We start from the raw sequence: 21,373 nt of genomic DNA, 5'->3' as shown, positions 1-21,373 counted from the left end.
CAAAAAAAAAAGTTAAAAAAATTAACTTTGAAAGACTAATGAATCATGGTAAAAAAAAAAGCCATGAATTCTATGTGCAGTATTCCCCTAGCGCTGGAGTTCTCCCGTTCTCCTTGATCGGTAAACTTGGTCTTGGCTTGCTGGCTGTTCGTGCTGATCTTCTGGGGGAGGGGCCTGTTGCCGTGGTTCCCAAATGTCTTTGCCGGAGGCAGAATTGCCCCGCCCTTGTGAGTCCGGGCTAAGGAAGCTGCTCTGGTTTGCTCTCGGGAGCTTTTGTTCCCTGCAAGCTCTCGGTACAGCGTTGGAGGTCCAGGGTGAAAATGGCAGCCTCCCAATCTCCGCCCGGAGGAGCGGAGAACTCGGGGCCCCGCTCCTCAGTGCGCCCCCAGAGAAAAGCAGTCAGTCACTCCCGTCTCCCCGGTCTCTGGCCGCACTCCGTGCTCACCTGGCCTGTGACCTAGCATTTCTATCTCTGGCACCCGACCCCGTGTGGAGTCTCCAAACCCAGCAGATCCCTGCGGTGCACTCCCGCGCCGCTCCTCCCCGGGGAGGAAGGGGAGTCTCCCCGGATCTGCCACTTGTTGGGTCCCTGCTGGAGGAGCAGTGGCCTGACTGGGCCGCAGATCAGTTTATGGCAACCCCGAGCTGAGAGCCCGCACCTCGGCTCTGTCTCTGCAACCGGCTTCCCCGGTCTGATACCTGGAAGCCCTGCTGCACTCAGGCACCCCCAGTCTGTGACCCCGAGGGTCCTGAGACCACACTGTCCCGTGAGGGTTCCACCCCCGCTTGGCCACTGGAGCGATGTCCCTCAGCGGAGCCAACTCCTAAAAGTTACGATTTTGTGCTCCGCGGCTCTAGCACTTGCCAGAAGCGGCCGATGGAGGCCCCCTCCCCTGCCGTCTATCCTCCCAAATATCGCCTCAGATTCACTTCTCTGCACGTCCTACCTTCCAGAAAGTGGTCGCTTCTCTGTTCAGAGAGCTGTTGCTATTCTTTTCTTTGATCTCCTGTTGAGTTCGTAGGTGTGATCCCTATTCAGCTGAATTCCTGAGACCAGATGAAATCCAGGTCTCCTACTCCTCCGCCATCTTGTTTCCCCCCCACCTCCCCGTCCACATATTTCTGAAATGCCATTCCCATTAACAAGTCTTCTTTGGCTGATTCCAGGTCTGGGGCTGAAATGTATAAGAGGAATTTGGAACATCTTAATATATTAGTAGCAAGATAGCTATGAAAGACTATTGCTAGGACATGTCAAAAAGAATTTGAAGAAGCTTCAACTGACCAAAGATAACATAATTTGAGCTTCATTAGGGGTAAGAATTGCAGTAGATAGAAACTTATGGAGTATTTCTACATCATTGAGTTTGTAATGGTATTTTTTTTCATTAAAAAAAGAAATCTAATTGTTTGCTTTCTGAGGATGAAGTAAAACCAATTGATTATATTAAAACAGTAGTTATAAGGAAATGATCAACATTTATCTTGACTTTTTGAATATGAATAATACCATTGGGTAGATAAATAGTAGATGAGAGGGAGCAATTCCTTATTAAATTGTTTCAGATAACAAGTGAAACAAAATTATAGAATTAGAATATCACAGTTTTGCAACCCTTAATGAATTAATGGTCATAGGCATTGAGCATCCAAGGATGCTAACATTAAAAAGAGAAATCATTGATTGTTTGACAATGTTTATTCAAGTCCAGTGATCCCACTCTTGTGTACATATCTGGAGGAATTGAAATCAATATCTCAAAGGGATGTTTGCACACCCATATTTAATGCAATGTTATTCACAATAACCAAGATAAGGAAACAACCTAAATATCCTTCAACAGATAAATGGATAAAGAAAAATGGGTGTATATATATATACAAGGGAATATTGTCCACCCATAAAAAAGAAGAAAATCTTGCCATTTGCAACAACATGGATGAATATGGAGGTTATTATACTAAGATCTTAGGCGTTCTTACTACACTCACACAAAAGAGTTAACTATGTTAACTATGTGAGGTGAGGGATGTGTTAATTACCTTGATCTTGGTAAACATTCTACAATATATATGTATATCAAATCATCACATTGTACACTTTAAATATATACAATTATATTTTTCAAGTTTTTCTCAAAGAAGTTAAAAAATTGGGGACAAAATGTCATCCTATATGATTAAGATCAGAATATGAGCACACATAATTCATTCTCTTGACTAAAATGAGGGACAATATAAAATTACTCATTCAGCCATCCATCCATGTATTAAACAAAACCAAATGAACTAACTATAACTAATCCCTCTCTCTCTCTCTCTCTCTCTCTCTCTCTCATATGCACACACGCACAAAATCATATTTCATTTGTGGTATCCCAGGGATTGTGAGAACACAGAGATAAATGATACATATCTTGATTTTAGGATTAATGTAATCTACTGGGTGTTTGCAGAGAATTACATCAAGTACATAATTCTAAAGGCCTCTCAAGAGAGGTCCAGAGCTACATGGAATTTTTTTAAAAGCTCACACAAAACAAATAAAGCTTTTATTTAATTTATTGACTCTTGAAAGGTCATTTAAAGTCCTACTGTATAAACATTCTCATGTTATACTTTTCTTCACTTTGTTAAAAAAATAAATTTGTAATTTCTGATTTTCTCCCAGGTATTGGCTTATGAAAATTTTTTTCAATGTGATTTTGAAGATTCAATGGGATTCAGTCCTATTTTTCATTGTAATTCTCAAATGAAAGCAAACATTAAACATGTATTAAGTTTAGGCCACATTTAAGTTACTGATATTTCTAAGCAGGAAAGGTAATACTAGACCCATTAATTGCTCCCACTGTATTAAGATGAATTAGTTTAAACCTGGGAACGATATTCAAGGAATAACAGCTACCTTCTGGACACTTTATAGTATGAAAGAATTAATGTAAGGTACACCTTTAGGTTAAGAGTCTGTGAAATTACATTATTAAAAATCTGAAAGACACAGAAAAGTCCAAAGAAAAAATTAAAATAACACCATCCAAAAACAACCCAACCTATTTTAAACATTTCACAAACACCATTAATAAAACTTTTATATATATATATATACATATATATATATATGTGAAGATGTATTTATACATGTAGTCTTACATGTATGAATTATATTCATCTATATTCATTATATATATTTTTTGATACAGGTTTACATACACATACAAATAAAAGGATAAATAAAAATGAACTTTAAAATGACATCAACTTTAAATACAATTTTAAATATATTTAAAAATGTAATGAAGGTAATAGAGAAAGAACTGAAGTAAAGCTAAAGGACTTATTTAACTTCTTGTACACAATTCTTCATCACAAAAGAAGTTTCTAGAGATAATTCTAAAGTTGAGAATAAAAACTAAGATGTTGGAGTTGTTAAAATTATAGTTGACAGATGAGGAAATTGACATGTTTCACTTCCTTTGACTTATGCTGTGATAGGATGGATTTTATGACATCAAAATGTTTACAAATTATATTTATTTTTAATCATAAATCTCATATATATATAGTTTTATATTTGAATATATTTAATTTCCATCAACTATCTTTTTATCATATCCAACAGGTCAAATAGTTTTAACATATCTTTTTTAGTTTACAGGCAGGAATACACATTCATGCAGGTGTGCACTTATTAATTTAATTTACTCATTCAAATGTTTATTGAGTGCCTGCCATATACCAGGCACTGCACACTGGAGCTCAGATGGTAAGCAATACCAGAAATCATCTCTCCTTGCATGAGGTTACATTATAGCCCAGAATAAAGGTAAAATGAGATGACACATCAGAAACACCAGCATATACCTGGCTCTCAAGAAATGTTAATTTTCTTTCTGCCTTGATCTCTCTCCACTCCCACTCCGTCTTGGGAGTTCCATTGCTGATCTTCCTTCTGCCAATTTTTTAGACTCTCCCCTTAGCATCTGTCAGTGATGATTCTCACTTCTGATCCTTTGTCCTGCATTGAAGTCTTTATAACTATCTCTGATGCCAAGACCTAGCCTTATTGATCTACTTTCTGCACCATTTATCATTCCCTGCCTTGAAATACTTATTTTTTTAACACATCAGCATCTGTGGTGAGGGAATCTTTCACTAACTCACTAAATAAATATCTTTGAGAAAGTAATAGTTTGTCAAATGGCAAAGGAATGTTCTAGGTACTCAGTCAGCAAAATGAAACCTATCTAGGTTAATGTGGCTTTTCCTGGGAATAAAAAGAGAATCATCTCTAATATTTATTGCACTTCCTATTTGCCGGACACTATCACAAGCAGGCAGATTATCTTATTTAAGATGATCTATCACAACAACCCTGTGAAGTAGGTGTTTGTTTTACTAACAGGCAAATGGGCAGAGTTACTTGCCCAAGGTAACAAAGGTAATGGTGAAGACTTACCCTCCAACTATGAAGTCAGAAAGACTTCATGAGCTTTTAAGTATGGCTTGAAAAATAGCTAAGAACATATGAAAGAAGACTGTTACAAAGTTTCACAACAATTTCTCAGGAGATAATTTGTTAGCATGTTAGACAATATGTTAGAATCATAAACTATAGGGGCTTAAAGAGGCTTGAGAAAAAATAATCTACATTCTGGATCTTATAGATAAAAATAAGCCCACCACTTTGGCTCCTGATAGGTCCTTTGCCTTATCATACGTCTTATAGCTAATATGTATACAACTTAAGCCTCTTCCTGTCAAAGCTAGTCCCTGCACAATGTTCTGGATTTCATCTCCTCTTGACACCTCCAACTCTCCACTTCTTACTTATCCCTGTCCCTCTGCATTATCAGTCTATTTTTTTCCTCTCTGGGATATGTTTTAGCTCTAATAGTTCTCATCTTTAAAAGTCCTTCCAACTACGGCTTCATTTATATTTTTGTGGTCCCCAACAATGAGAATTGTAAGCCGTTTGCCTTAGTTTTTATGGCTAAACTGAGAAGTACAAGTGTACTCCCTCTGATGGCTAAACTGTTCATTGTTTTTGCTACACTCAAACTCACAAAGTCTACTTTTGTAGACTTGCTTATCCTTAGACCATCTACTTCTGAGAAGTGAAAACAGAACATTTGTTTGGCCTTGCATCACATTCTCAGGTCATGATACCTTTGTATTTCAGACGAACCCAAGTGCCTGAAGATATAACACTTTTGCTAACTGTCAGAAGGCTGCAAATAAAGGGTTTTTCTGTTGCTCCCTTTGGATGTTCTTTATTTCAAGACCCTTCCGCCTCCTAGCCATACTTGTTGAAATGTGTTTACATTTAAAGAGATTGTTCCCTCCTCATACTTCAGCTTCTCTTAAACCCATTTTAATCCAGTTTTTGCCAGCCTTCCAAAACTGCTCTCATACCTCCATTGTACTAGTTCCCATAGGCATTTCTTGGCCTTATCTTCTCCAACATCTCAAAGTTTTTAATACATTAGGTCACTCTCTTTGTTTTTTAATTTAATTTAATTTTATTTTATTATGTTCTGTTAGTCACCATACAGTACATCATTAGTTTTTGATGTAGTGTTCCATGATTCATTGTTTTCATATAACACCCAGTGCTCCATGCAGTACGTGCCCTCCTTAATACCCATCACCGGGCTAACCCATCCCCCCACCCCCCCTCCCCTCTAGAGCCCTCAGTTTGTTTCTCAGAGTCCACAGTCTCTCATGGTTTGTCTCCCCCTCTGATCACCCCCCTTCATTTTTCCCTTCCTTCTCCTAATGTCCTCCATGTTATTCCTTATGTTCCACAAATAAGTGAAACCATATGATAATTGACTTTCTCTGCTTGATTTACTTCACTTAGCATCATCTCCTCCAGTCCCATCCATGTGGATGTAAAAGTTGGGTATTCATTCTTTCTGATGGCTGAGTAATATTCCATTGTATATATGGACCACATCTTCTTTATCCATTCATCTGTTGAAGGGCATCTCGGTTCCTTCCACAGTTTGGCTATTGCGGACATTGCTGCTATGAACATTGGGGTGCATATGGCCCTTCTTTTCACTACATCTGTGTCTTTGGGGTAAATACCCAGGAGTGCAATTGCTGGGTCATAGGGTAGCTCTATTTTTAATTTTTTGAGGACCCTCCACACTGTTTTCCAAAGTGGCTGTACCAACTTGCATTCCCACCAACAGTGTAAGAGGATTCCCCTTTCTCCACAACCTCTCCAACATTTGTTGTTTCTTGCCTTGTCAATTTTTGCCATTCTAACTGGCATAAGGTGGTATCTCAATGTGATTTTGATTTGAATTTCCCCTCTATATGTCTGTATTTGGGCCAGTACCATGCTGTCTTGGTGATCACTGCTTTGTAATATAGCTTGAAATCAGGCAACGTGATGCCCCCAGCTTTGTTCTTCTTTTTCAACATTTCCTTGGTGATTCAGGGTCTTTTCTGATTCCATATGGATTTTAGGATTGTTTGTTCCAGCACTTTGAAAAATGTCATTGGAATTTTGATCAGGATGCCGTTGAAGGTACAGATTGCTCTGGGCAGCATAGACATTTTAACAATGTTTATTCTTCTGATCCATGAACATGGAATGTTTTCCCATCTTTTTGTATCTTCTTCAATTTCTTTCATGAATATTCTGTAGTTCCTAGAGTATAGATCCTTTACCTCTTTGGTTAGGTTTATTCCAAGGTATCTTATGTGTTTTGGTGCTATTGTAAATCCAAAATTCTCAACAAAATCCTAGCTAATAGGATCCAACAATACATTAAAAGGATCACCCACCACAAACAAGTGGGATTTATCCCCGGGATGCAAGGGTGGTTCAACATTCACAAATCAATCAATGTGATAGAACACATTAATAAGAGGAGAGAGAAGAACCATATGATCCTCTCAATTGATGCAGAAAAAGCATTTGACAAAATACAGCATCCTTTCCTGATTAAAACTCTTCAGAGTATAGGGATAGAGGGAACATTCCTCAAGTTCATAAAATCCATCTATGAAAAACCCACAATGAATATCATCCTCAACAGGGAAAAGATGAGAGCCTTTCCCTTAAGATCAGGAACACGTCAAGGGTGCCCACTCTCATCACTATTGTTCAACATCATACTAGAAGTCCTAGCAACAGCAATCAGACAACAAAAAGAAATAAAAAATATTCATATTGGCAAAGAAAAAGTCAAACTCTCTCTCTTCGCAGATGACATGATACTTTATGTGGAAAATCCAAAAGACTCCACCCCCAAATTACTAGAACTCATACAACGATTCAGTAATGCGGCAGGATAAAAGAACAGTGCACAGAAATCAGTTGCTTTCTTATACACTAACAATGCAACTGTAGAAAGAGAAATTAGGTCACTCTCTTTGAAACACTCTCTTCTCTTACTCAGGGAGTTCTCAGTTCTAGCTTTGCTGCTTTCTAGCTGGGTCATTTGGACAAATTATTTAACCTCTCTAAGATGATCTTCTAATTTGTAAAAGAGATCTAAGAACAACCTCATTTTACTGTTTCTCCAGAAGTATGGAGTATAATTTACAGAAAAACATTATGTCTCCATTTATGAAATAAATGCAGAAGGCATTATAGTTTTGCGTTAACTGTATGTATCTGCAAGAAGTACAAAAAAAATGCCATAAATGTAAGGTCATTGAATATAAATACAATGAGTTTTATAACAGCAGAATCAGGTTCTGATCAGTCTAATTTTGTTCAAAGTATGGACAGTAGCAGAGTTTATATGAGAAAGGCTAGACACTCAAAAGTAGATCTCATAAAAAATGCTTAACAAAAAAGAAAATGGTTAAAAGTGAAACTACTACTTAATCAGAGCTCACTCTTAGTGTTATGATTAAACTTCAAAGCATTGGAAAGCTACTATAACATTAAATAGTATAAACTTAGCCTCTTTCACTCTCAAGATAAAACCAATTATAATTTATAAATGGCCATCTCCGTTAGTTTTGAATATTCACCTTGTAATTACATTCAGCATAAGGTTAGTTAGAAAACTTTTCCTGATTCAACTTGAATGTTTACGAAATTATGTACTTCTTATACATTGAACCAATATTAAGAAAGCAATTTGTTCAAATACAGTTCTGATTTTATGACAAAAATACTCTGCTTAAAAAATCTATGTAAATAATGTTATTTGGGGGGAAATCGGCTTTCGGCTTAACTTACAAAGTATGTAATTTATCCAAGACTAAAGATGCTTCTCTAAACTTTTTGATGTACAAGTGTGTTTTTCAACTAAAGCATTACCAAGATATTAACCCAAACAGGTCTCCATCAGAAATACAAATGCTTTAAGCATTATTTCATAGTGCATGTAACAATGAGTTCTACACTTGGAAAGTACAGTCTTTTTTTTTTTTATCCAACAAGAAGCCATAACTTTATTAATGATAGAAACAGTACAAATTTCAAACCAAGCTGCAGTTATTCTTTTGAAACACCAAAAAAAGTCCTCGTTTTCAGATGGTTACATTGTTAATTCCATAATAGCATTTACAATATCATTACTGTTGTTCTTCAGGGCTCGGACTGCCTCTGCTCTTGACACATTTGCTTGTGACATGACCAATTCTATGACCTTAACCTCTACACCGGTTTCATCAACCTCTTCTTCTTCACTCTCCTCTTGTATAGTTGGAGTCTGTGTGTTTTCTTGAATGTTTGAGACAGCTTCACCTTGAACTTTGAATTTCTCAGCAGCTGCTAGTTGTGCTTGCTCAGATAAATCCTCGATCTTGGCTTCCCCAAAAACTATGTAGGTATCTGAAGCTGGGCTCTTGTAGACATCTGGTTTTGTGATGACAAAGAGGATATTCTTAGATTTCCGGATAGTGACTCTTGTAACCCCTGTAACCTGTCGAAGGCCCAGGTTGGACATAGCCTTCCGTGCCTTCTTTTCACTCCGGCTCTGTTTTGCTTTACTGACTGGTTCTTCATCGATTTCAGCAGCTGCTGCCAGCTGGGCCTGTTGTGTGGTTGCCTGTGTGGAATCCTGTTCCTCAAGCTCTGGTACTGATTCATCACTGTCAGATTCTGTTCCAGACCCTGTCTCAGCCTGGGGCTGTGGCAACTCCTGCTCTGTAGCAGGGACGGTTTCTGTGGCTTCACCAGGCGTTTTGTGAGGGGAATGCGGAACCAAGATGGCGGCAGCGGAAAGTACAGTCTTAATTACCTCTCAAACAGGGACACATTGCCTTCTTGCAGTTTATACACAGACTTGACTTTTGCCTATTTCCTTTCTGTGGGTTTTCCATTGTCCTGGTGCTCTGGGACCATTTGTAGATGGAACCATAATGAAAGTTACCATTCAGAGACGAGCATGAGTGTCAGAGAATCTCATCTCATCCCACGTATAATTATCTTTGGCTACATTTCTCCCGTGTTGTTTTGTTATACTTCATAATGTTTTTTTCAGAGCTGGAAGTGGCTCATGTAAACATATAATCAAACCACTATGAAAATGATTTAGGTTACACTAGTAGCACAAAACTATAGCTAAATCACTCACTCATTCAATAATTTATATAGAGGTCAATCAGCAACTATTTACAGTATACTTACCACCTGTAATATGCTAGGCTAGTTGTTATAGTAAACAGATGAACATTATAGTGAATAAAATTTACATCTAATCTAACATCATATGGAAAAGGTGCAGGGTCACTTGAACCTATATATTTGGAAGCCATTATCCTTATAATTTCAGGGCATCATTCACAATCCATGACATGGACTCTAAAGTAGAAATAAATGATAGAAATAAATAAATGATGTATATAAGATAAAGTAGAAATAAATAAATGATGATTTCTCAGTATTATTTATGAGCTAAACTACCCCTTGATCAAAGTAAACCCTAATAAGTTTATTTCTGTTAGAAATACTCTAGGGGCACCTGGGTGGCTCAGTCATTAAGCATCTGCCTTCGGCTCAGGTCGTGATCCCAGGGTCCTGGGATCCGAGCCCCACATCAGGCTCCTGTTTGGCGGGAAGCCTGCTTCTCCCTCTCCTAATCCCCCTGCTTGTGTTCCTGCTCTCACTATCTCTCTCTCTCTCTCTGTCAAATAAATAAATAAATAAAATCTTTAAAAAAAAAGAAATACTCTAAATATTAAATATATTTGTGCTTTCTTTGCAAGATCTAACATGAAATCCAGATGGAATAAAATGATTTGAGAAGAGTAGCAATTATCTAAGGCAATGAGGAATACTTGCAATCAAAATTCTGAGAATTAAAAAAAAATTACTGAAGAGTAATATAGAAGCTATCATGTAAGAGCACAAAGTTAAACCCCGTAGTCAACTTCAAAAATTACTATAATTTTTCACATATTATCACAGTGGTGTATCTTAGCTCCATCAGTAAAATTTAAGCGAGTGGATCGCACAGAATGGCAATTGTCTGAAGAAACCTTACTATGTGATAAACAGTAGGGGCCCCTGGATGGCTCAGTCGGTTAAGCATCTGCCTTTGGCTCAGGTCATGATCTCAGGGTCCTGGGATCCAGTCCTGCATTGGACTCCTTGCTCAGCGGGGAGCCTGCTTTTGCTTTGGCCTGCTGCTCTCCCTGTTTGTGCTCTCTCTCTCGCTCTCTGACAAATAAATAAATAAAATCTTTTTTAAAAATATGTGATAAATAGCAATAAGGGGTACTGGAGAGGAACATTAGTATTTTATGGTAAGCTTTCTCAAGGAGACATAACATGGTGGACATTTGAGGTTTCCTATAATGGTGACCTAGAAATTTATATTTTGGGAAAATCTAACAAGTGGAATGTTCCAGAACATCAGAAATTAAACTTCCTTAATTAGAGCAGACAAACTTGATTTAGGTGTTTCCAGGACAGAATGGTTATGACTTTGGTACAAACAGAAAACAAAGGACAACAACGAGATCTAAAATAAGATGATCCAATAATACCTGAAGCAAATTATAATCAAATACAGTTCAGACTAATTAAGAAGATGGCCACCAGACAGAACATAGTTATTAGTAATAATATGTATTCTGGTCTAAAAGCTAATGAAGAGTCAGAGGAAAATGCAATGTATTTCTCTGAAGGAATATCACCAAAGCAAAACAAACAAAAAGCTATAATCTTTGCTATGATTTATATCTGCCTTCCCAGTCTTCCTTTCCCATCTTGCCCTAATCATGCAGAATTCGACCTAATTCTTGAGAAAAATCTCCTCCACAATCCCACTGGAGCACAGGAAGTCATCTTCAGGAAATACACATGATTTACTAGATTGATATCGGTACATAAAAATGTGTTGCTTACACAGGAATTAGAGACAACGAAAAAAGAGGAACAAATGAAATACCTATACCAGACCCCTGATTTTCCACTGGCCACCTTTGCAAATCTGTGACCCCTTGAAATCCTTGTGCATGCTTTGGCAAGACTGTTTCAGCAAATGTGGGAACTAGCCGATAAGAAAGTCAAGTCTGCAATTCAGCAGGATGCTCAGAGCATTGCCTGCTCTTTTCCACTGTTTGACTTGCGACTAGGTAAAAGTAAAAAGAGAAAAAAATCAGCATATTTTCAGGTCAGAGTTGTCTTAGGTGTATGTCTTCAAACTTAAATTGGTCTATCAAAACAGATCTCAACCTTGCCAAAGTATAATGTTTATATGCATGTACACACATATATTCATTTAATTGCCTGAAATAGGCTACAGAGAAAGAGCTATTGCATACATATTCTTTTTCAAGGACAGTGAAAAAAGGCACATTTTGTGACATTGTGTAAGCCTAAAGTGAAACTCTCACCTTTTTGTTCCTTTGCATTTATAACTCATTAACAAACACAAAATGTCCGTGATGGTAAGATATGGAATGAAGGTCACTGTAGCAAATGGCAGGTTCTCCTTTCCAAATCTTTTAAAATACACTCACACCCACTCATACAAGGGCTTATTAGGTCAACATTTCCCAAACATGGTAACACATTAGAGTCATGTGTAGAGATTTTCTAAAGTACTGGTACCTTTTTCTTAGGCTGCTGGAATCAGAATGACCAGGAGGCAGCCTGGGGTAGAAAACCACCATACTATGTAATTTTGCAGCCAAGTTTAAATCACACTTATAGGACCTTATTATCACTTAATATTGGCAGGTATTAGCATGGGTTTTGGTGACTTTGTTATAGTTGCCAAAGCTTATATCACCCTTCACTTGTGCTTCCTTGGCTAAGATATCTCCTCTAGCTGTTTTTTGCCCCTTGGGACATTTAGAAGACTATCTTCTGATAGTACTTTTCTCATTTCTGCTCACCTTGCCTCTCAGGGGGATTTTATTCAAGTTTCAAATCATATCATTTCTATAGAAAAAGGAACAATCATCTCCTAAGGAGATGGACTTACTATGGTGAATCTAGAGAATAATTCTAGCATTTTCTTACAATAATATATACATATATGTATGTATGTATATATATATAATACACTATATACATACACCCAATGTATGTATACAATATATGCATATACAATATATAATAGTGTATATACTCAATGCATGAATGATGTATACAATAATATACACTATGTACACACACACACACACACACACACACTGTATATATACACTATAACATACATATATCACAGAGGCCTAAAAGAGCAGTCTAAGGCTTCAATCTCCATAACAGAAATGGGTGGTTTGGTCCTATATTTCTTCCATAAACATACCCTCCCCACATGCTTCTTCAGGTTCTATCTCTTTGTTCTGCTGCCATATTTATTGGTATAAACGTCTAGTATTAGGACTTAAGACAAGCCGAAACTAAAATGAAAAATTAGCACATCTAAGTTTGCTGTAGATCTTGCTCCTCCCTCTCCTTACCCCATTTATTTTTATTTATTTATCTATTTTTAAAGATTTTATTTATTTTTCAACAGAGAGAGAGAGAGGCAGCGAGAGAGGGAACACAAGCTGGGGGAGTGGGAGAGGGAGAAGCAGGCTTCCTGCTGAGCAGAGAGCCCTATGCGGGCCTCAATGCCAGGACCCTGGGATCATGACCTGAGCTGAAGGCAGACTTAAGGACTAAGCCACCCAGGTGCCCTCCTTACCCCATTTAGATAAGATTAATTTTGCTAGTGTTTTTTTCTCTGTAGAAAAATTATAATAGAGAGAGGCAAAGGAAGTAGAAAACAACCTCTGAAAATTGGACATATGTCCAATATGTCCAATATGTACTTCTGTACAATCAGTCTTGAAGTACATTTTAGGAGAGAAGTATCAATCTCAAATCTTTCCACAATGAAACAAATTATTACTTACCCAAAGCTATCCATTTAGTGACTTAGTGAAAGATTTCCTCACCACAGGTGCTGATGTGTTAAGAAACAAGTATTACAAGGCAGGGTGTGAGAAATGGTGGAGAAAATAAATTAATAAGACTAGGACTCGGCATCAGAGATAGTTATAAAGACTTCAATGTGGGACAAAGGATCAGAAGTGAGAATCATCACTGACAGATGCTAAGGGGAGAGTCTAAGAGATTGGCAGAAAGGAGATCAGCAATGGAACTCCCAAAATGGAACGCGAGAGGAGAGAGAGCAAGACAGGAAGGAAATCGACATTCCTTAAGGGCCAAGTATATGCTGGTGTTTCTGATGTGTCATCTCATTTTACCTTTGTTCCGGGCTATAATGTAACTTCATGCAAGGAGGGATGATTTCTGGTAGCAACCACTCAAAAAATGCTTAAATGAGTAAATTAAATTAATAAGTGCACACCTGCATGAATGTGTATTCCTGCCTATGAACTAAAAAAAAGATGTTTTAAAGCTCTTTTGACCTGTCAGATATGGTAATAAAGATAGCTGATGACAACGGAATATAAAATCCAACTTATCAGGTGTTCTGTTATTTGGCAATCAGGGTGAAATACCAACATTATCTACTATAATGACAAGAACACCCCACAACAGCTGGAGATCATGGTATATTGGCATTATGCAAAAAACAGTGGTATCAGTAGGCAGTAAGAATATTATCAAGGAGGATCAGTGTGGACATTCACATCAAACCCACTGAAATGTTGAGCAGGAGGTGGAGAAGAAACATGACAACAGAGATCCAATTACACAATTTAGGAACTAAAATTCCATCCCATGGAAAACTTTTGTAACAAATCATTACTTTATTCCCAGAAGAAGTGGACTCTAAACAGGGACTCAGATTGCAGTATAAGATGGAGGTTTGGTCATAATTTTTTTTCAAGAAATAGTCTACAACCAAAGAGTATGACTAATATCCAGAGAGATTTGAAGCAAAGATCTGTCTAGATTTCCCAAATTCATCCTGATGAGAAGGAAGTCAAGGGTTAAATAAATCCAACTAAAGGGCCTAAAAAACTGTAGGCATGATGGGATAAGTGTGGATATGAATCCGAGAATTATTTTCCAGGGAGGTAAGCTTTAATATCAGCCATATTTGGATGTGCCTTTATAATTATCCAGATCATATGCAGGGTACTCTAACTCGAAGGGAGTCTGAAATGTAATTTGAAGGTATCTGGCCCCTTTGGTTTTGAAGTCATGCTGATAGGGGACTGACCTAAAAGGAAAGTGAGTTATTGGGTAGTAAGTGGCACACTTCCTTGGCTCCATTCCATTCCATTACTATCTTCTTAGTCCAGGCTTTCAACACATCAGTAACAGATGATTGAATAACATACAACAGTACTCTCATGTCTCCTGTCTTTTCAATCCTGTAACAAAATTCATCTTTAAAACCTCACTTCAGTATCTCTGTTTAGATTTTTCTATTTGCCCAAAATATCTTTTTTTATCCTTGTTCCTGTCTAAATACAATTAAGTACTTCAATGCTAACTTCAATTTATGTTTGCTTTTTAAAGAGGCTCTCATCCAGGACTCCATCTACTCTAAATTTCTATAACTCTTTCATTCTACATCTTTTATCTTAGAAAGTGATGATATATTTCCAATGCTGATATAAGCTCCCTATGGGAACAGGTTGTATTTTATTATTGTACTCCTAGTACCCAAGTTTGTACATGACAAATAAATTCAACTTGTAAAAATTGCATTAAGCTTTCTTTTTCTTTGGTGTCCCCTCAATGATTAACATAATGACATTTCATTGATTTAATGTAGTAGATACAAAAATGCCCCACCTATGTCCCCATGGTCTACTTCAGCAGATGGTTCCCTTACAGGACAGTGACTTCCTATGTCTTTCTGTCTAAGGATATTCTCTGGCATCAAACATGCTTAGCACTTTTGCGGGACTGATTGGTAGTTCTGAAAGATTAATGCCTCAGTATAAATCCTTAACCAATGAGGGACAGGAGTTAGTGAACAAATATTCCAACTACCTCTTACCTTTCCAGCTTACCTCTCAGTGGAAAAATTCTAAGGCATGTTTTGTACAATCCCTCAGAGGGTCGCAAATAGGATTTCTCTTGTGCTGCCCACAAAGGAAACCTGCTCACTAGGAGCTCCTTACTGCCTGTCTTCCTTTCCTTGTCTCACTTCTACTCAGAGTGCTTGCTGGATTTCTTTCCAAAATAAACTACTTGCCCTCACATTCTTGTGTCAGAATGCGCTTTGTGAGATTTCCAACTAAAGACTGTTAATAATGTACTCATTGATAATTGTTCTTATTAACGCACTAAAGCATCGCCACAGAGTTTAACCTAGGACAGGGAAATTCAAAACTGTGCCTGGCACATAGTAGATATTTAATGTTAATTGCCTTCTTTCCCTTTTTGGTACCACTTTATTCACTTGGATTAAATAAGATATATAGTTGAAGATGGTAAAATATTCCTTTTTGAATAGTCTTTGTTGTGATCATAAATTAATGGATCTAAATTAATGAATTTTTAAAAATTTCTCGTTACATCACATACAATTTTCTCTCAACTATTGCCAACTTCTGTCTGTTGGAATATTTTTATAAATGAATTCAAGTAGGCAAAATCTAGTGTAACATTTAGTAGACTTGTGAGTAAGAAACTGATGAAAACATTCACATCAAGCCTTTTATCTACTGGTACACCCTGTGCACGGGAACCCTAGGCTTTTCACTGATGTAATCTTTATTCTTGGGAGGGGGAGGGGGTGTTAGACAATTGTGTGTTCAACCTTGAAAGAAAATGTCAGAAAGGATTTCAACTTAGCAGTGTATTTTCTGGCTTATTATTACCAGTTTCTTTCACTAGTAATTGCAAAATAAATTATGTGGAAGAGGCATGGAAAAATCCATGTAGTACTATTAGGTTTTGAATAGTATTTTATCAATTGTTTTGATATGTACAATCTCCAGTGATTTTTACAATAACCCTGTAAAGTAGATGAATTTTTTTTTTCATGTATCTCCAACTTACAAAAAGAAATGTAGCTCAAAGTAGCTAAATACTTTGGTAAGAGTCCCACAGCTAATAAGAAATGGACCGAAGCTCCAAGTGAAGTCATTTGAATCACTCTGAAGCTATACCATCCTGTCACCACAAAGACAAAGAATTTTGGCACTTCAGTGAATCTTGAAATCTCTATCAAAAGTCACTCCTTTCTCTTAAAAAGGAAAAAAGAAGTTGGATCTAATAGTCTCTGAAGCTCTTTTGGAAAAGAATTATGGTTTTACAAAATGGCTTATCTATCTGCATGTTTCTAACCATAAATCAGGTTTTATTGCTCTTAGCTTAGTTAACCACTGGTTTGTTTAAAAAGGGACTTAAGGCGGCTCATCCATCTTGTAGTTGCTCTTTCAATAACCAGTTGCCCTTGAATATAAAGCTAAAATGTCTGGAGACATTAAAAGATTTTGGGTTGGATAGTCATGTGAAAATGGTGTTGCCAATTTAGCAATATCGTACCCATCACAGTAAAAAGAGATTCAAAAAAGAGAGAACCATTGGTACCCTAATCCAGCTGTATGGTGGTTTATTCCCTAAATGGTTGGACTAAGGTAGTAGCAATGGGAATGAAAAATAATGGTAAGGTGTAAGATAATTTGCAAAAGAAGAATCAACAGGAGCATCTGGATGACTGAATATATTAAAAGTCATGAAATAGTAAGAAGGCAATGAAAAGTAGACTTCAGCTTCCTCAGTATTTACAAAGCAAACTATCCTGGCTAACTTTGGGTGTATCTTCTATACACACAAAGTAGAATAAGATAAAATGATTCTATTAAATGTATACATAATCTTCTGTTTAGTGGTTTTGTTGAATGGAAATCTAAATTTAGTCCTGTGCCTACCAGGAAATAAAGAGAAACAAAAAAGATAGCATGTTCTATGGAACTAAATACTATCTAGCACACCTTTCCAGATTTTCTGGATCTAGAGTGGTTTGTGCATTTCATTGTCATTTTATTTTTTTTATAATTCTGTAAGCTGTATAAAACTGATATTAATGCAAATCATTCCTTTCCATAGGCTATCAAATACTTTTTTCCCAATGGAGATCTATTAATTCTCCCAACCACTGAAAAAGAAGCCAGTTTTTTATCTATTAATCATTTCAGTGTTGCTTTATTGCCTATATGTCATCTCTTCTGCTTGTCCTTGAACCAGTTTTTAATACCTTTGCTGATTCCTTCATTCATTAATAAGTTAAATAAAATCTCTGACACACGGTCATATTGTATTTGTATGAGGGTCATGATTTTACTGTTAATTTAAAAAGTTCTCTTATAGCACACCTTACTTTTTAATCCAGTGACTTATTTCCTCTTGATAACATCTAAGCTGATACAATGGTGATGGCGGGGGAGGGGAGTTGTGTATGTTGGATAGTAATTCAGAATCAACGTGCCTTGGACAAATAGGACAAATAATTTTTCAGAAAGGATGACTCAAATGGTTTGCACCAAGGAATGGCATATATAGTTCTTACTTTACACCAGTAATTACAGTTTGAATAAAGAGAGGTGTTATTTGCCCTTTAATTCCTCATATATCTGAAAGAATATCTTGAGGAATGTAATGCATTGTACATCTAACAGAGTTGCTGGATGATGCAGAGCTGATTCAGTGAAGAAAAGTGTAATTAAGTGGTTGATTGGCTCTTGATAAAGTCTGTGTAATTTTGGATTAGATCTTGGCTACAGTCACAGCGCTAAAACTCTTGAAGATGCTGCTTTTATCCCAGGACTTTGGGTGCTTCCCGTTCAATTTTACCTCAAGTGGATGCTTGTTCCTAATTTTTTTTTTTTTTCTATTTTGAAAGGACAAGGAGCCAAGATGATTCATTTTACTTTTTACTTTATGTGAGTCATGCTTTGGTGTGTAAGCAGCCTTCACCATATGACACAGCCTCAGCTGCAGGCTGCTGGAGTCCAAACCTAATTACTATCTGCTGAAGTGCTATTGAAGAAGATCTCTTGAAGGTTCTGCATATGTGACTTGAGGTTGCCATTTGCTAGTTTTAAAATGATGAGCTCTATAAATTCATACCATTAAGATATGCACATTGTTAACTAGTTTATGACTGATTTCACTCCACTAGGCATTTAGTGACTTACTTATAATCCTCAGGGTTCATTTCCTTTGTGAAATCTTCCACATACCTTAAGGTTAGAAAAAAAAAGATTTTGACATGACTTTATCAGTATTGTAGATTAAGTGAACCATTTAATAAGGTATTAGTTGCATTTACGTAAGAGTATAATCTGATTTACTTTAATGATTTTGGGGGGGATGGAGGAGCCCTTTTCTTCTTAGCTCCACCTTCTTTTACCATAAGTAAAGAGATCTCCATTTCTCTCCACAATGGAGAGCATGTAGAAGAGAATCCTTGTTTCTCTTTCCATCCCTTGTTTACTCTAATGTTGGAAGAACTAATCTAACTGGTAATGGCCTAATATCTATTAGATTCTTTCAGTAGGTAACATTACTATGTCTTACAAGTAAGAACTTTCCACAATCTCTTGCATCTTTCCACAATCTGCCTGTCTCATGCATTGTTATGGTGAGTCAAGGCTTCCTCTCCATATCTGCTTCTGGAGGCAAGCCTAGAACACCCAATATGTTCTCTTATATACCTTATTCTGTTAGTGACCAGGTTTCTGAGGAAGCTTACAACAATCCGTGCATCTGGCTAGGTAAATATATTTGCAGTCCAGCTTGAAAACTCGGCTCTTCCCATAAATAGATGTCAAAAATAGATTTGTAATAAGTAGTAGCAGGGTCCCTACCTTGGCCTCAGATCTTGGACATGCTTTCTAATCTGAGTTTTTCAGAAAATTAATGGTATTTCAGAAAAATAATGCTATTTACAAAATCCATACATTGTCCTCCATTTGGCATCTTGTGTCTATCTATACCTTTATGAAATAACCTAAAGAAAAGTAAGGGTGATAATTAAAAGCCAAACAGAAATATTAGATTTAAAAATTTTTCCATGTATATAATAAACCAGTTAGCTTTTCAGAATCAAGTCTCTTGTGTGGTATCACCTCACTTTAACTTTGCAGGTATTGATTAAATATAGAGTTACTCAATAATGTAATGATTTGATATATTTAGTCTATTATACTGGTCTGCAGACTGCTCCCAACTTTTTGGGGTATGAAGCTCTTTTAGATGGGAAACTATGCCTGCATTATTCAATAATACAGTGATATGCAAATTTGGAACCTTAAGAAATGCTGACAGATGAAAAAATAGTCATTATAGTCATACCCTAATGGGCAATGCAAGTAACTTTATTTTTATTCACTTTTATTAAAACGTTTTTATACTGTCTATAGTTCAAGATGACAAACTGACACAAGAATTTCCCTCCCATCCCACAAGAGACCTCACTAAAGAGGTGATAAAGGAAATTGAAAAGGTCTAACAATGAGATGAAATAAAAAGGAGCTTTTGGTTGTAATAAAAAACTTTATGTGGAAAAAAGAAGGGGGCCTACAAGTAAGTGAGAGATTTCAACCAGTTCCCGGAACATCAGAATCAAACAGGACTGTTGAAGGTTGACTCAGTAAAGGAACTCACAGCTTAGGAAAGATGTGGGCACTGTAGGAGAATAGGGCGCTGATCATCTGGATAGAAACACAGAGAAACTTTAGATCAGGACTGGCAACTATGACCCATGGGCCAAAAGTAGTCCACCATCTATTTCTATAAATGAAGTTTTATCTCCATCTATTCATGGTGTATTTTCCTTGAGGACTTTCATGTCATGATGGCACAGATGAGTACTTGAGACCAAGAACAATTCGGCATTCAAAATATTTCCTATCTGGCCTTTTATAGAAAAGATTCCTGACCACCCCTCCTCCAGCCCCCAGACTCAGGAATGGAGTTTTGCATGGGTGATCAGAGAGAGAGAGAAATGGGATTTAAAAGCAAGATCAAGTGGAGGTGGCGTAGTGTTAAACATCTACCTCACCTGCCATTTCCCACCCGTCTTATGTTGTAAAAGGAAAAACCTATCCAGGACTAAAAGACTGAAAATCAGCTCAAACAGAAAAAGCAAAGAGCACCTTGGCGTTATTTAGGCTCTGAAAACAAAACGGATAAAGCCAGCTGCAAAGTTAACAGAAAATATTATTTCACTCAAGAAATTATAGCAACTGTAAAATGCTGTAACGACTCTCTCTCTGACTGATCACTGCTTTCTTACCAGTGATGCTCCTGACCCATTTTGCCATTTTCATTTATTACTGGGGATACTGACTTGCTAAGTCTCTTTCATTTTAACAGTACCTGGTGCCTGGTTAATCCCACTTCTTTCAATCCTGCCTCAAAAAGAGCAACAAATCCGGAACTGGTAACCACCTCCCTTAGTCCTCTTCAGAGTCCTTCAGTGAAAAATCAAACCTTACAAAAGACACTCTTCTCCTCCTTCTTGTCCAGCAGAATTCCTCTGGAGTGCACTCCCTTGTTAAGAATTAACAAATCTTATTTTTATCAGACCATAGACTCGTTCCTGGTTGTCTGTAGCTGATTAAGCTTTAATAGCTGTTAAAGTATAATATTCAAAGAGGTAAGAGCATGACTCTCATATAAATATAAAATGAACACACATCAAAGATCTTTAATTCAATTAAGGAAGGAACCAATAAAGTTACAAGGAGGTAATGTAATAAAAAATATCGTAGGGCAAGAGTGCTGGGTTAGATACAAAGCTGCTTAATGTCCAGTCAGGACATAAACTACAATCTCGAGGATTATCTTTTCTACTTGACAGAAATCATTTGCATCTCTACTAAACAAAAACCTAAAAATTAATCTATTCCAAGAATTATAAAAACAACACAGACAATAAGATATGAATCCCAGGAGTGCACTAAAAGAATATTTAATAATCTCTTTTGCTTTGTTTAAATTTCAGATAATTTATAA

At 36.9% G+C, this 21,373-nt stretch overlaps 1 pseudogene; it reads right to left on the bottom strand.

Moving 5' to 3' along the window:
* Window positions 1-8,400: 8,400 nt before the first annotated feature.
* Window positions 8,401-21,373, bottom strand: part of LOC114215163 (nascent polypeptide-associated complex subunit alpha pseudogene) — a 50,622-nt pseudogene continuing 37,649 nt past the window's right edge.

Source organism: Eumetopias jubatus, unplaced genomic scaffold (genome assembly GCF_037043125.1).
Source record: "Eumetopias jubatus isolate StellerSeaLion01/CBP00866 unplaced genomic scaffold, mEumJub1_p1.0 scaffold_4, whole genome shotgun sequence".
Classification (NCBI taxonomy): domain Eukaryota; kingdom Metazoa; phylum Chordata; class Mammalia; order Carnivora; family Otariidae; genus Eumetopias; species Eumetopias jubatus.
This window is presented reverse-complemented; position numbering and strand designations above follow the sequence as displayed.